General features: G+C 52.3%; 1 long non-coding RNA gene across 2 annotated transcripts; it reads left to right on the forward strand.

Annotated features, from left to right (window-relative positions):
* The first annotated feature begins 907 nt into the window (after positions 1 to 907).
* Positions 908 to 11,443, forward strand: LOC148165179 (uncharacterized). 2 transcript variants are annotated; one of them, XR_015766457.1, is made up of 4 exons: positions 908 to 1,134; positions 3,069 to 3,134; positions 3,715 to 3,855; positions 11,347 to 11,443. It is a non-coding gene; the product is annotated as an uncharacterized LOC148165179 (long non-coding RNA). The 2 variants fall into 2 exon arrangements; XR_015766458.1 differs by having other exon boundaries at positions 11,369 to 11,440.
* The last annotated feature ends 811 nt before the right edge of the window (positions 11,444 to 12,254 follow it).

Below are 12,254 nucleotides of genomic sequence, written 5' to 3' on the forward strand. Positions count from 1 at the left end.
CTTAGTGCTTCCTCAGCTACGGGCTCACTGGATTGGAATATCATACGGTCAGTGAAAAAGAACGCCAAGGATGTGCCACCAGATGGGCTGGCTCTTGGCAACACTTTCCTTTCTTAATTTAAAAAACGGAGGGGCACCTGGCTGACTCAGTTGATGGAGTGTGCAACTCTTGATCTCGGGGTTGTGGGTTTGAGCCTCGTGTTAGGTGTAGAGATTGCTTAAAAACAAGATCTTTTTTTTTTTTTAAGTAGGCTCCACACCCAGCCTGGAGCCCAACACAGGGCCTGAACTCGTGACCCTGAGATCAAGACCAGGGCTGAGATCAAGAGTCGGACACTTAACTGACTGAGCTACCCAGGAGCCCCTAAAAATAAAATCTTTTAAAAAAAGAGTGAGGGGGAACCGGGGTGGCTCAGTTGGTTAAGCCATCTGCCTTCAGCTCAGGTCATGATCCCAGGGTCCTGGGATCGAGTCCCACAATGGGCTCCCTGATCAGTGGGAAGCCTGCTTCTCCCTCTCCCGCTCCCCCTGCTTGTGTTCCCTCTCTCGCTGTGTCTCTCTCTGTCAAATAAATAAAATCTTAAAAAAAAAAGGGGCAGCGGCTGGACCCACCAGCCCCATGGGCCTGCCAGATGTCAAGAATCTAGTACCCGCCCTCTAGGGAGTCAGTACCCCCAATCAGACCTTGACGCCTTGTATGTCTCCATCTCTACCTGAACCCCCCTCCCCCGCCAGCCCCAAACACCCAGCTGCCCCCTGGGCCTCAACCCAGGTACTACCAAGTCCTTCCAGGCACAAGGGCAGAACTCACTGCCCCACCCACTTGTGTGGCCATGTGACTTGCTTTGGCCAATGAAATGTGAGCAGCCATGACATGAGTCACTTCTGGGCAGAAGCTTTAAGAGCTGGTGCGGCCACCCTGTTTTCTTTTCCTTCAGCTAGAGGGACCTGCGATGCCGCAGGCGGTGGCCGAGTGAGAAATGAGATCTCTGATGTGTTAAGCCCCTAAGATATGGGGCTCACTTGTTACCACGATGGAACTGAGCCCCCCTGCCTCTGATGTGGCAGCTGGCGTTCCGTGTCCCCTCGGTATGCTGATGAGCTCCTCCTGTGAGCCCCAGGGCTGGACCTAGGGTAAGAAGTGAAGCACTTCCCTCGGAAAGCAAAATTTAAGGGGGTGCCAAAGAACTCAATAGTCAAGGCAAATACTGTTCTTTTTTTTTTTTAACATTTTATTTATTTATTTGACAGAGAGAGACAGCGTGAGAGAGGGAACACAAGCAGGGGGAGTGGGAGAGGGAGAAGCAGGCTTCCCTGTGAGCAGGAAGCCCGATGCGGGGCTCTATCCCAGGACCTTGGGATCATGACCTGAGCCGAAGACAGACGCTTAACGACTGAGCCACCCAGCCGCCCAAGGCAAACACTGTTCTAATGCAGTGTTTGAAATCATCAAAATTAATGCAAAATATCCATGATAAATAAAATAGAAACATTCTAAATGAAGATGGGGTCAGTCATAGTGATGGGCAGAGACATATTGGTGCCTGAGGCAAAGGGAAAAAAATCTATGGTGCCTCACTCATCTTGCTCTAGCCTCAGCCCTTGTAAACACCCATGATGTTTTGCCTGGGGGCTTTCTAGGGCCCATGTGGATGCAGGTGGGAATTGGGAGGGAATCGACATCCCTGAGAATAAATCTGCATCACTTTTGATGGGTCAGTACCCGGGCACGCTTGCCCCTCATGTGGGATAATGAAAGTGCATGTCCTACACAGTCTCTCAGAGGTCCCCGGGGGTGCTGAGCCCCAGGTGTGTAGTAATGCACTTATTCAAACTCTCTGTATTTGCTGCCTGCCCCTCCCTATCTTGCTTCCCAGCTTCCCCACCCATGCTTTCTAGGATCCCCTTCTTATAAAGTAGCTGCACTCCAATCCTTGTCTCAGGCTCTGCAACCGGGGGAAGCCAACCCAAGGCTATTACATCGATTAGAATGTTTTTCAACACGGCAAACACTATAGCTCCTGATTTTCCTCCTGATCTCTGGTCAGACCTGGTGTGTTAGTGATCTATTGCTGTGTAACAAATTACTCCAAACGTAGGGGCCTAAAATAACAGCAAACTCTGTGAGTCAGGAATTGGGTCTTGCTTCTCTGGGTCCTCTGCTTCAGGGTCCCTCACAGGCTGGGGCTGTAGTGTCATCTAAAGGCTTGGTGAGGGAAGGATCCACTTCCAAGCTCACTCATGTGTTGTTGGCAGGATTCAGTTCCTCACTGGCTGTTGAGAAGTTGGCTCTAAACTCACCACAAGGGGGGTGCATGGGTGGCTCAGTCGCTGAGGTCACGATCCTGGAGTCCCGGGAATGGAGCCCCATGTCAGACTTCCTGCTCAGTGGGGAGTCTGCTTCTCCCTCTCCCTCTGCTCCTCCCCCTGCTCACACTCACACGCTCTTTCTGGGTCTCTGTCTCTCAAATAAATAAATAAATAAATAAATAAAATCTTTAAAAAAAATAAAACAAGCTCATTACATGGGCCTCTCCATAAGGCAGCTTACAACATGATAGTTGCCTTCATTGGAGCAAGCAAGAGAGTGAGAGAGACATACAGACAGGCAGACAGTGGGAGCAAGAAGAAAGTCTTAATCTTTAGTAACCTAATCTTGGAAGTGACATCTATCAACTTTGTGCCATTCTGTTGTTAGAGGTGAATCAGTTGCAAGGTCCTGCTCATACTCAAGGGGAGGGGATTACACAGGGTGCCTATACCGGGAGGCAGGGATCATGGGGGTCATCTTGGAGGTTGTCCCTTCTTAGTGTATGGCTCGACCACCATCTGAGCTGTTCAGGCCCCAAATGGGGGTGCCCCCCTCAGCTCCTCTCTTTCTGTCATCCTGTCCACAAGGCCTTCTACCCTGGCTCCATATGGCCCCTCTTGCCTTACCTCCTTCCCTCATCCTTGACTGGCCATGTTGGTCTTCCTCCTCTTCTTAAAAGCTTAGTCCCACACAGGGACTCTTGTTCTCTCTGCCTGGAATACTCTGCCCTCAGACATTGGCATGGCTTCTTCTTGAGGTTCTCTCACCAGACTGCCATCCAGCCGTCAGCTGGGGCTGTGGTCTTATTTGAAGGCTTAATCAGGTAAGGACCCACTTCCTCCTGGCTTTAGTTTCAACATGAAATCCTTAAAGATGTATTCCTGGTCCACCATAACATTTAACCCTGCTCAGTAAAGAGTTAACTCTGCAGGTTTGGGGTGCTTGAATCCTGCACATTCTGTCTGCAGGAGTGACCCTTACCCTGCTCTTGGGAGGCCATCTTTAAGCTCCTGGAGTGTCCTGCCTGATAGGAGTGTCTGTGTACCTACGACCTTAGCCATGCCAGATAGTCTATGTTCACAATATGATTTATGGTGAGGGCCTGGAGTCACCATGCAGTATCAGCTTGACCTCTAGAGGAAGGGAGTCTGAGGTCAGCCTGCCTATATCATCAATTCCCAGAAAGCCCGGGGGCACCAAGGTGAGTTTCCCTGGTTAGCAATACTCTGTGTCACACATTGCTGCTGGGAGAATCAAGGGCTGTCTGCATGACTCCACAGGGAGGGGACACCTGGAATCTCATGCCTGGTCTTTCCCCGATCCTGCCCCATGCACCTTGGTCCTTGGCTGATTTTATTTTATTTTATTCTATTTTTTAATGATTTTATTTATTTATTTGACAGAGCACAAGCTGGGGGAGCAGCAGAGGGAGAGGCAGAAGCAGGCTCTCCACTGAGCAGAGAGCCCAACGCAGGGCTCAATTCCGGGACCTCGGGATCATGACCTGAGCCGAAGGCAGATGCTTAACTGACTGAACCACCCAGGTGCCCCTATTTTACTTTATTTTTTTAAAGATTTTATTTATTTATTTAGAGTGGGGGAAGGGCAGAGGGAGAGAATCTTAACTAGCCTCCACACCCAACATGGAACCTGACACAGGGCCCGATCCTATGACCCTGAGATCATGACCTGAGCCGAAATCAAGAGTCAGATGCTTAACCCACCGAGCCACCCAGGGACCTGCCCCCCTTTGCTGATTTTAACTGTGTCCTTTCCCTGTAATAAATTGTGACCGTATCACAGCTTTTCTGATTTCTGTGAATCCTAGGAAATCATTCACCCCAAGATGAATGGGGACCCCTGGATCAAGTCCGCAAGCCCCCAGCCATCCTCTTTGGATCTTTGTCACCCTTGTCACTGAATGGCATGTCCTTGTTTGTTTACTATTTCCTGTCTCTCTCCTCTGGTTCGAGGGGTCCGGAAGGCCAGGACCTCCTCGGCTGTCCCTTTCATGAGAGGCGGAAGAGTAGAGTGGTCGGGGGTCTGGTCCTGGCTCTGCCACTTTCTGGCAGTGTGGCCCTGGGCAACCAATATCCCCTCTTTGTGCTCCAGTCTCGCCGTCTGTAAAATGGGAGCAGGAGCACTCACTCCTCCTTGGGAGGTGGGGGTGGGGGCAGGATTTATCAATGCCTGCAAAGGTCCTGGTAAGTACTAGCTTCTAAACATTGGTCACTCTGCCTTCCCAGTAGCTAGAGCAAGGTCTGGCTGATCAGTGCTCATAAAGAGCCAGTGAATTAGGGAGGCCCTTCTGAAGCCTTTGACATAGGGAGGTGGGAGGGGACCAGAGACAGCCCAGATGCTGGGGAGGAGGAGGAGGAACACAGAAGCCGGAGGATGGGAGCGGTGCCAGGGAGGGTCAGACGCCCACCCTATGGCTCTCTGGCCACACACAGGCCCTGCCAGGGGGCTGCCTGGGGAGCCGGGGCTGCCTGGGGAGCCGGGCCTGCTGTGGCCACCAGGGAGGAGGCTCATGGGAGTGGCAGGCTGGGTAGAGAGGGAGAGGGTGGGGAAAACCAAATCCCACGGTCATGGCTCGTAGGAGGAAATGTGTGGGAGGTCTGGGGGGCGGGGGGCGTCAAGGCGGCTGGAGCTGGGGCTGTGGGCAGGCGCCGGCCAGGCCCCAAAGAAAGTCTGTCTGTGCTGGGCGGCTGCCGGCCTGGCCTGGCCTGGGAGGAGGTGTCTTTGCTGCCGGACACGCTGGAGATGCTGCCAGATGCAGCCTTGGCCCCCAGGAGGAATGTGCCCCCCTCCGCACCCCCTGCCTCTAGACTCTTCCACATAAGGCTTTCGGGGGTGCTCAGGCCACATGAGTTCAGGACAAAGGAATCAGAAGCACATGGACTGGATTCTCCAGGGAGGAGAAGTTCTGGAAATGAAGACTAAAAGGAAGAGAACAGCCAGAGGGGTACTGGGATCAGACTTGGGAGGCAGCGGGAGGAGGTGCCTGGCTCAGAGCAGCCTCCATACCATGTGGTACCCACACCCCCTGAGCTCTCAAATTAGGGCCATGCCTCGGGTGCCATGAGGGCCTCATATGTGGCCGGGGCACCTCCCTCTGCCTCTCTGAGCCTCCACTTCTTTCCTTAGTGGCCCAGACGCTCAGCTCAATATGCTTGGAGTAATCCACGTCTCTCTCTGTCTCTGTCTCTGTCTCTCTCTCCTGCACCAGCAAACCCTGAGGGCTCGACTTTCAAAATCCAGCCAGAATCCACCTGCTTTTCACTGCCTCGAGGGCCCCAGCCTGGATCAGCCCCATCATATCCACTTGGATCAGTGCAGTCACCTCTGTTCTGGTCTTCTGGCTTCCACACACCCTCCTCCCCACAGCTGTCCCCCTAACAGTGACCAGAGGGTGCCCTTGGACACCTGAGTCGGATCCTATCCCTTGCCGACTCAGGGAACCCTCCCCGGCTCCCATCTCTCTCAGAGCAGAAGCCAGAGTCCTCCCCATGACCCACAAGGCTCTGTGTGCTCTCCGCATCCCCTCCCGGCCCTCCCCTCCTCTCTCTCTTCTCCTCACTAGCCCGGCACGCTCCCACCCCAGGGCCGCACTTACAGCTCCCCCTGCTTGCCGCCCTCCGCCCCTAGGCCCCTACGCGGCTCTCTCCTCACTTCCTTCAGGTCTTTACTCAGACATCACCTCCTCGGAAAGCCTCCCCTGACCCCCAACTTAAAACTGCACTCTCTCCATGCCTACTGTATTTTTCATAACACACCCCCACCCGACGCTGTAGATTTTTACTTCTTGGGCTGGCTTCCTGTCTGTCTCCCCAGGACAATGCCAGCTCTGTGAGGGTGGGGCTTCTTGTCTGTTTTGTTCCCTACCCGCGTGTCCCCCGTGTGCAGAATAGGGCCTGTCACCGAAGCCACCTGTTGGTTTAATCAACCCAAAGCTGACAACCCCATCTGCAGATGGTTGGAGCAACTTTGAAATCGCTTTATCAAGGTGCAATTTACTTAGCATATAATTTGCCCGCTGTCTGTATACAGATAAATGATTTCTAGTAAATTTGCTGTGTTGTGCATCCATTACCACAAGCCAGCGTCTGAGAACACTTCTATAACCCCAAAGTTCCCTGCCCCCATTGCCGATCCTCTCCCTTCTCCTCCCCTGCCCCAGGCAACCACTCATCTGCTTTGTCTTGTAGTATTTTGTGTCTGACTTTTTAAATGCAGTATTTTTTTTTTTAAAGATTATTTATTTATTTGACAGAGAGAGAGACACAGCGAGAGAAGGAACACAAGCAGGGGGAGTGGGAGAGGGAGAGGCAGGCTTCCGGCTGAGCGGGGAACCGGATGTGGGGCTCGATCTCAGGACCCCGGGATCATGACCTGACTTGAAGGCAGACGCTTAACGACTGAGCCACCCAGGCGCCCCGATGCAGTATGGTGTTTTAAAAGATTTTATTTATTTATTTGAGAGCGAGACAGAGAGAGAGAGAGAGAGAGAGAGAGAGAGAGACCACGAGCTGGGGCGGCGGGGGAGGGGGGGGCGGGGAGAGACCGCCAGAGAGGGAGAAGCAGACTCCCTGCTGAGCAGGGAGCCTGACTATGGATGGACCCTATTTTGTTTATCCATTCACCTGTTGATGGACATTTGAGTTGTTGCCACCTTTTAGCTATTGTGAATAATTCTGCTGTGAACACTTGTGTACACATATGCTCTCAATTCTGGATTATATGGTCGATGTACGTTTAACTTTTTAAGAAACTGTCAGATTGTTTCCCAAAGCGATCCCCACCAGGAGTGGTGGGTTGGTTCATCCTCCACATCCTCCCCAACACCAGGTATCATGGGCCCTTCTTACTCCAGCTGTTCCAAAAGGTGTGTGCAGTGTATCTCGTTGTGGTGTTACTCTGCATTTCTTTACCGCCTGGTGATGTCGAGGATCTTTTCCTATCCTTATCTGCTATCCAGAGATCCTCTTTGCTGAACTAACTGTTCAAATCCTTTGCCCATTTTCAAATTGGGACTCTGGTTTTTCTTGTTGAGTTTTTAGAAAATTATTTTTCAACTGCTTGTTGCTGGTACAGAGAAATAGAATTCATTTTTGTAGCTTGACCTTGTATTCAGGAACCATGCGAAATTCACTTAATCCCATTCGTTCATCAGTAGATTTTATTATACCCCCCAATTATCTAATTTCTTCACTCACAAATGGTGATGGTTTTATTCATTTTGATCCTTACATGTTCTCTTGTCTTTTCTTTCTCTGTTGCCCTGGCTGGAAGCCTCTAGTGCAATGTTGAAGAGAAGCAGTGATAACAGCTAGCCTTTTCTTGTCTTGATCTCCGGGGGGAAATCTTCCACTATTTTCACAACTAAGTTTCATATTTGCTGTGGGTCTTTCTTTTCTTTTCTCTTTTCTTTTCTCTCTCTCTCTCTCCTTCTTTCCTTCCTTTCTTTTTTTGTAGGTAACATATCAGAGTGTAGAAGTTCCCTCCTGGTTCTATTTGATTAGAGTTTTAAACATGAACGAGTGCTGAATCTTAGTATTGGGTTTGAGAACTCTTTATATACTCTGGATACAAGCCCCTCATCAGATGTACAATCTGCACTTATTTCCCCCTTAGGCTGTGGTTTGTCTTTTCGTTCTCCTTATGTCTTCTGAAGGGCACACATTTTCATTCTGATGAAGTCCAATTTACCAACGTTCTGTTTCATGGGCTGTGCTTTTGGTGACATACTTAAGGAATTTTTGCCTAAGCCAAGGCTGCAAAGATTTCTTCGTCTGCTTCATTGTTTTCGGTTTTCCATTTGTCTCTACGGTCTGTTTAGAGCTACTTCTTGTGTAGGACGTGACGCAGAGCCTAAGTTGTTGGCCTTGTTCTTCCTATTGCAAGTGTCTATCCTATTCTCAGAGGGGCGCTGTTTGTGTTTCTCACGGAGTTAACAGTTGGCTCCTGCTCGCCTGCCTGGACCTCTCCCGCCGGGGCCCGGGCAGGGTTGCAGAAGAGAAAGCCATAGGAGCCTGCCCAACAGGATGTTGCCCAACCCTCTCAGGGCTGAAATCCAACCTCTAGGGCCCTTATTGGCACTTCCATCGGCAGTTCTGACCGAGCCCAACCACAGGGCCTGCCACTCCACCCTTGTCCTTTCCAGTGGCTTGGGGCTTACCCAGGAGCCTTGATACCCAAACCGAGCAAGGTGTCAGCAGGGCCAGCAGACCCCTGGGTCTTTTTGGAGGCGGCAGCTCCTGTCTCCTCAGCATTCCCCTCCCGGTGTCGGCCTCTCAGTGACCCAGTTTCCCTCCTCCCCAAAACCTCAGGTTAGGTTGTGGCTTCCTGTGCCCCCAGCCACACCTGTTCCCACCAACCTGGAGAGGGCAAAAGGCAAACATTCCTAGCAACCCTGCCCAAGCGCGTCCTGGATCGGGGTGGGGCTGGGGGCTCCCTAGCTCATGGGGAGCGGAGCCCAGGAGTGGTCTGTCCTCCCAGCCCCTTGCCTTACCGGTGCCTCTCCCCATGGGCCCTGGTTAAGGGCAACAAACCAAACCGAGGGAGACGTGGGGAGGGGACGGCAGCAGGCGGAACTTCGGAGGCCATGGGGGATAGAGAACCAGCCTTGGGTGAAAGACGAGCTCACAGTGAGGTGAAACTCAGTCATTTTTACACATAAAATCTCTCTCTGTATGTATGAGGGCTACTTTGTTGGTCTGACCATCCATTCTTCCTATGAGCACCAGAGTCAAGTCAGGTCCTGTCCCGCCTCTGCTCAGAACGCTCTGTGGCTTCCACCTTACTCAGGGTAAAATCCAAAGCCCTCCCGAGGCCCACAGGGCCCCTGCATGATGTGCCCTGTCGCCCCTCTGTCACCTCCCACCATCTGCCTCCCACGCTCCCTCCAGCCACACAGGCCTCCTTGCTGTCCCCCAAACATACCGGGCATGCTCCTACCTCGGGGTCTTTGCATGGGCTCTTCCCTCAGTCTGGAACACCCTTTCCCAGATATTTTCACTCCTTCTGTCTCAAGTCTTTGCTAAGATACCACTTCCTCTTTAAAGTCTCAGCTCCCAGGGCGCCTGGGTGGCTCAGTCGGTTAAGCGTCTGCCTTCAGCTGGGGTCATGATCCCAGGGTCCTGGGATCGAGATCCATGTCAGGCTCTCTGCTCAGTGGGAGCCTGCTTCTCCCTCTCTCTCCCTCTGCTTGTGCTCCCTCTCTTTGTCAAATAAATAAATAAAATCTTAAAATAAATAAATAAAGTCTCAGCTCCCTTCCTCTCTTTTTTCTGCTTGAGGTTTCCCCACAGCACACATTGCCTTCTGGTAACACTGCCATTCACTCTTTGCCTGGGCGGCCAGCCCCACGAGGGCAGGGGTTTTCCGCTTTGTTCACTGCGGTACCCCAGCACCCGGGCCAGCGCCAGGGACACAGTAAGCGATCAATAAACACTTGTAGAATGAAGGGTCTCCTCTTCCACCCTTTGCCCACTTAAGTCTGATGGGGCTGAACCAGCGCCAGGAGCGGTCACATGACTCAGGCCTGGCCAATGAGCACATTCCATCCTTTCTGGCCACAGTGATTGGTTTCTGAATGACATGTGACCCCAGTCTGTCCAACGGGAGGCAGACACTGGATTTTTGCTAGCGCTGTTGGAAAAGCGGCTTTCTCCTTTTTTTCTGGAGTTTCTTGGCTGGTGAAAGCTAAACCAGAGGTTGCTGAGGCCGTCTTATCCCCATGGGAAATCGCTGCCTGAGCGTAAAGCTCTGCAGAGGAAAGCTTAGTTGAGAGGGGGAGGTTACTTTGTGTGAGAGCCTGGATTCAGCTTTTCCTGAAGCCAACATTCTTTAGATTTTTTTTTTTTTTCTTAAGCCGGTTTGGGTTTGGATTTTTGCTGGCGACTGAAATAGTCCTGACCAATCCATCCATCTTTCCTTCCTTCCTTCCTTCTTCTCTTTTTTTCGTCCCTTTCCCTCTCTCACCCTCCCTCCTCTCTCCTCTTCCTCCCTCCCTCCCTGTCTTCCTCCCTCATCCCTCCTTTCCTCCCTTTTTTTCCTTCTGTCTCTAACTTAGTCCTTATCCTCACCCTGGCCTGAGCCCCACCTCCACAGCTCAGCTGAGTCCAAACTAACTTTTCACCTTTCCCAGAAACAGCCCTTCTGCACCAGTCCCTCCCCTTGCCTTCCCAGGCTACCCCTCTCCCATCCTGTGTGCGTGGGACTATACCAAATGGGGCTGTGAATCCTGGCTCCCCCCACCACAGGGCTGTGTGCCCTTGATAAGTGACTTCACCTCCTCTGTGAAACGGGCATGACAGCTTGACCACCGTTCCCAGGTCTGCCTTCTCTCTGACCTTTTCTGACTGCCTGGTCACGGGGGCCTCACCTGCCTGCCTGCTCCGGCTCACCGGTCCTTCACTTTGCTCAGAATCCCCTGAGTCTGTCCCGTGACCTGCAGAGAGTCCCCGTGCATCCTGGCCTCTGGGGCCACCAGTCAGCGGCCAGGACTCTCAGGGGACTCTAGATATCATGCCCGTTTTACAGATGAGGAAACTGAGCCCCAGGACACCCAGCCAAGATATAAACAAGGCAATTTTTCAGAGGGATAAAAGCATGATAGGTTGGAGAATTTCCAGGAAAGGGAGTGGTTCCTGGGGAAGTAGAATAGGCAGGGAAGCCTGCCTGGAGGAGATAGACTGTTTAGGATCAGAGCTTCCCAGACATAGCCTTATCAGGAGGAAAGTCAGCCAGGCACAGGGAACTGCAAGGGCAAAGGGCCCTTGAGTTGGGAACCACCTGAGGTGGGAACCAGTTTGGTACGTTTAGGCTCCAGCTCAGGGATCAAGAGGAAAGCAGGCTCTAATATTCACATTGCTAAAAGGCCTGGTAAAGGGCACTGGGAGGAACAGGGTGGCCGGTGGGGCTGGGTGAGCTCCCTCTGAGGGCTGTCACCTCAGTACCACCAGGGTTTTCTCCAGGAGGACAGCCATTTTTGATGTGCTTAATTCTGTTCACTCTTGGTGCTTCATTCACAGTGCCTTTGCCCCCATTTAACAGATGAGAAAACCAAGGCTCCAAACAAGCCCCCCAGGCCTGGACCCATCAACTCTAGCCTCTCCAGGAATTGCAGCTCCCCAGGTAGGACAGAATCTTAGAAGCACTGGAGGCTCACATGGGTCCGTTGGGGCCTTAAGACCAGCCTTCGGCCTCCTCCTCTAGGAAGTCTTCCCAGCTTTTTCTGGCCCCGGGCCTTCCCCTTCTCTGAATTCAGCTCTTGCCTGTGTCAGGCCCGGCAAATGGGTTCTCTGAAGGCAGACTGGTGGTTTTGGGTTTTCCCAACTCTGCCAAGCTCACCACATACCTCCATACAGGGAAACTGAGAAGATCCAAAGTTGGGGTTGGAGACAGGAGTGGTGGAGTGGGTGGGGGCCTGGCAGCTTCTGGGAGGGGAAATATTTTGGTTCTCCAAAGGCTCGAGAATTGCCTGATTCCCAACCGATTAGGGGTAATTAACCCTTCGAAAGGCAGTAATTAAGTCTGTGCCTCTGAAACCATAATTAGAAGCTCCAGGAGGCTCCGCCCCCTCCCCCAAGAGTCAGGCAGCCCCCACAGCTGAAGCCAGCCGGGACTGGAGGCCTGGTGACGGAATCTGTTCCCCTCATGGGGCTGAGTGAGACCCATAGCTTCCCTCATGGCACCCAAGGCAGGGACCCGGAGAATAGCATTCATGGAACCTAACCTTTTCCCTGCGCAGTCCTTTTTGGGATTGTCAGGCAACGCGGGGAGACTTTGTTCTTGGAGGGCACGAAGGTAGGGAGATTGGGCCCAGCTGGGATCTGGGGTGTGGGGCTGGGGACAACCCTTGAGAACTTGACTGTCTAGCTGAGGGAAGCTGAGACAGAGACTCCAGCTTCAAAAGGGGTTGAGGATGCCAGGGACACAG

This window comes from Eumetopias jubatus, unplaced genomic scaffold, assembly GCF_037043125.1.
Source record: "Eumetopias jubatus isolate StellerSeaLion01/CBP00866 unplaced genomic scaffold, mEumJub1_p1.0 scaffold_1, whole genome shotgun sequence".
In the NCBI taxonomy this organism is placed as follows: domain Eukaryota; kingdom Metazoa; phylum Chordata; class Mammalia; order Carnivora; family Otariidae; genus Eumetopias; species Eumetopias jubatus.